The following is a 4,289-nucleotide window of genomic DNA, read 5'->3' as shown; positions in this document are numbered from 1 at the left end:
TCCAGATTTAGTCCTAAGTAACGGATCTGTTCAACAGGAATGAGTGGGGTATTATTAAAAGATACTGTAGGGCAAGACGAAGGTTTAGGACGAAGGAGTGATCATTTAAAACAGATAAATTCATAAGACTATTTCTACAATTGGGAAATACGACTCTATGGAATTTTCAAACGACTTTTATAACTTAAAAATATTTTGATATTGTTTGTTTTGATACCCTGAAAGTTGACCATGAATAAACATAGGAGTGCGTGAATACTTAATAAAGGCTGAGGCCGCTTAGCTAACTTTACTAATTGTTTTTATTGTGCATCTGAAGAACATAGGAAATTACGAGGTAGCTCGATTTTATTTTAATAAATAATTACGGCTTCCAATACATCTGAGTACAGTAATTTCAATATGTGTCCACAATTGAAACAATTATAAACTTTTTAAATTAATTAATTGCCTTTCGCAGTTTATTTCTATTTTTTTAAACATATAATACGTATAACCAACTGAAGAGCCGTAAAAAAATACTTCGTTTTCTCCCAGCTCAGAAACTTTGAAACTTCAATCCGATTCATCACAAAGTTTAAAACTGCGTCACTTTCTAATAATTAGCCCTAAAAAATTGCTAAATCTGGCCCTGCATTACATATAAATAAAATCCTTTCTCAAAATTTTAACTACATAAAACCTTGTTTAAACTTGAAAAAACAACTCGTATGAAAACTTAATTTTAGAATATTGCTTTAGAATGTAAGTTAGGACAAAAACGAAGTACTTACCTTACTTTTGCCTAAATGTTCAGGAGAACTAACTTTACCTTGGATTCATTTAGTACTCCTTACATGAGCCACGTAGAAAAAAATTTAAAATAGCTAATGGTTCTTTATATAATGTTATACGTGGTATAGTATTAAAAATTTATAAAATAAGGTAATAAATTTTGGTGAAGTATCAAAGGAATTTTTCAAAACGTGGAAAGTAGGTGTCATTGAGAATTACGGGTCTTTAATCGGGTATCCTACGAACCGATAGTTGAAATGAAACATGATTTGAGTTTCCAAAAGACAATGCATTAATTTAAAAGGTTGAAAAGAGTTAATAATTGTTTCAATTGTAAATATATTTTAAAATTGATGAACTTAGATTTATCAAAAAATATTGTTACTCATTAAAAAATAAATCGGGTGTGGATCGCGTATCACATAACCTATTTTTGTGGTCTTCAGAAAAAATTATAAAAAGACCACGGAAGGCGAAAATTATAAACAGAAAATGTTTATACTGCTGCTAAAAATTCGTATTTTAGGGTTTCTCGAGGTGGAAATAAAGAATATAAATTTTGTTTCTCCCCAAGAATACAACAGCTTAACATAACAATAGATAAACTTTTGATCGAGTCTGGCACCCAGGACTGCTATACAAGATCCGTAAATTCCTACCCCCAACATATTTTCTCATTATCCGTTCTTATTTCTCCGACAGGTTATTTCATGTAAATCACAACAGCGCTTGTTCATCCCTATTTTCTCCGTCTGCTGGTGTACCATAGGATAGAATCCTTGGTCCTATCCTTTATACAGTTTTTACAGCTGACATCCCAACCCATCCTAACACTATTCTCACCACGTATGCCGGTGACACATGTCTATTGTCAGTGGATAATGATCCTTCCACTGTATCCCAAACCTTCCAATCCCAGATCACCCCACAACACTTGAAGAATGGTGCCAAAACTGGAGGATTAAAATAAATTCCAATAAATCCCACCAAATCACATTTAACCTTCGTATTGCCCTACAGTATCTTTTAATAATACCCCACTTATTCCTGTTGACCAGATCCGCCACTTAAGACTAAATCTGGACAAACGACTGACATGGAATCCTCATACAAGACTGAAACGACAGGAAACTGCTCGTCGATTCCGACTATTACATTTACTAGACAAACGGTCTAAACTTCCAATCCATTATAAAAGACTGGTCTATATGACTATTATAAGGACATACGGAGTTGAGCTATGGGGCTCCACTAAACCATCAAATTCCTTCCGAATCCAATCCTTACAGTCCAAAATCCTTCGTAAAATCCTTAATGCTCCTTACTTTCTCACAAATCTAGTCATCCATCAGGACCTGAATGTTCGATATGTTGCCAATTTAGCCAGAACCAGATACCAATCCTTCCATGATAAATTTCCCAACCACCCAAACCAACTCGTTTCCAACTTGGCTTCTTCTTCATTACCTAATAATCCTCCTAGGCACCTGAAAAGAAGATGGCCTCGAGATCTTCTCCCCCTAGAAATATTTTTGGATTTCAGTCAATGGGTAGATTCTCCACATGTTTGTATCATGTCATTATATCACATACAGCAAATTTACTTTATATATATATATATATATATACACAGTTGTAAATAACAATAAAAAAATTATTTAAAAAAAAAAGTAAATAACGAAGCCGTAATGTAATTGAGAAAGTTTGGTTGGTCTCGGCTTTGCCCATTAGAATCGGATACTTCCATTTTTCTCAAATAAAATTATATGTCCAAATAATTGACCGTATAATTTCAAATATGAAGAGGGTGGTCGAGGTTGCGGTCAAAATGAACAAAAATTATTAATAACTATTTATTTTCCGACATTTCGTCCCACTTTGTAGAGCTTTATTAGGGCTGTTCAAGATGATAGCTTTACAGACTTTGAAAGTAAACAATCTGTGTTACAAAGTCCTTCCATCTTATTAGGCATATTTATCTCCAACACAGTTCCATCTTACCTAAAGGTAAAATTTTTAAAATGATTCTCAAATCAACATCGCATTTTCTGACTTCATTTCTTCATAAAATCTTTAATTTTTCAGTTCTGGGGTGGATAAGTTGATAATACATTGGGGAAAATGTATAGAAAATGAGGATAAATATTTTGAAAAAAATGTTTTGATATCATAAAATTGTTTTACTGAATAACCTTTCCTGTGAAAAGTGTCATTTCATTAGAAACGACCCAATATTTTAATATTAATTTAAAAACCTGAATCATATTAAACCCATATTGCTTAATATAAACTTATTATCAAAAATATATTTTTTTTTACTTATATATTTTGCATTTCCGGATTTTAATTGGCCAATTTCATCTTCATCCGTCATAATATAAAAAATATTTTCAAATATACAATTAATGCAGTTTATTTCACTGAGATTATGTAGGTTTTATACACTTATATAAGTTTTAAAACTTAGTATAAACTTTTAAATAAAATTTTTTTCTAATTTATATAAAATTTTTAAGTTTTAAAATCCTTCCTTGCCGGACCCATCCCACAAAGACCCCAATCACTTTTGAAATATTTGCTGCAAAATCTGTAAAGCTATCATCTTGAACAGCCTTGATGAAATATTAACAACTATATTTACACTTGTATTTACAATGTGGGGTGAAACGTCGAAAAATAAATAGTTGTTAACTATTTTCTTTTTTTACCGCAACCCTGACCATCTTCATCTTATTTGAAATTATACGGTCAATTATTTATATACATAATACCATTTTTCTCCTTTATTTATTCTTAAATATTTTGTATTTATCTATTATTTTTATCAATAAGAACTGTTTATTTTTATTTTCAAATAAACAAACTTTAAGGTGCTTTAGAGATATTTATTTTAAGCGAACACGCACTGACCATTTTGCGAAACTTGGTTATTTTGACTCAGAGAACTTCAAAACGCGTATTACCGTTGAAAACTCGAATTCGAAATTTTGCATGATTGGAATACATTCTCTCACAATATATTCCACATATAGGTAAGAAAAAGTAGAAAAATCGAGCTACCTCGTTCTTTCTCAAGTTGTCATCAGGTAGAAGTTAAAAAACAATTTGTAGAATTAATCACGCGTCCTCACCAGCAATGCCTCGATTAAGTAGCATATCACCAAGCACCTCACGAATTCCCTTGTTTATCCGAGGTCTGATGTCAGCCTTCAGGGCATGAAAACAAAAAATATCAGAAAATGATAAAATTAGAGGCAATACGGAAGGTTTCATTTATAAGACATGTTAACGTCTAATCGGATGTTCAAGACCTCAAAAGCAGAGAGAAATTTTATCAATGGAGAAATACAAAACACAAAACACATAAATTTTACGGGTCTCAGCCAATATTAATAGAACATTGCTTATAAACGCGGGTAGGCCGATGTGCTTGTCTTTGCAGGCTGTTTTAGGATACAAATGAACTCAGTTTAACTGGTTCTCTAGATTAATTAAAAAAAAAAAATATATATATA

The 4,289-nt window shown here is 31.7% G+C and overlaps 1 protein-coding gene across 2 annotated transcripts in view; it reads right to left on the bottom strand.

Annotated features, from left to right (window-relative positions):
* The window catches only part of LOC106679820 (very long chain fatty acid elongase 4), a 14,994-nt gene that overhangs the window by 6,689 nt on the left and 4,016 nt on the right, over positions 1 to 4,289 (bottom strand). Inside the window, exon 1 of one of the 2 annotated variants that reach the window (XM_067052462.1) lies at positions 3,835 to 3,940. The exons of the other annotated variant lie outside the window; for it this stretch is intronic. The gene's annotated coding sequence lies outside the window, so the exon portion shown is untranslated. Of the gene's footprint in view, positions 1 to 3,834; positions 3,941 to 4,289 lie in introns of those variants that run through there. 2 annotated transcript variants of the gene reach the window in all.

The sequence above is a fragment of the Halyomorpha halys genome, unplaced genomic scaffold (genome assembly GCF_000696795.3).
Source record: "Halyomorpha halys isolate HHAL.00 unplaced genomic scaffold, Hhal_1.1 Scaffold223.1, whole genome shotgun sequence".
NCBI classification, from domain to species: Eukaryota; Metazoa; Arthropoda; class Insecta; order Hemiptera; family Pentatomidae; genus Halyomorpha; species Halyomorpha halys.
The sequence above is the reverse complement of the archived record's forward strand: the minus strand, read 5'-3'. Positions and strand labels throughout refer to the sequence as shown.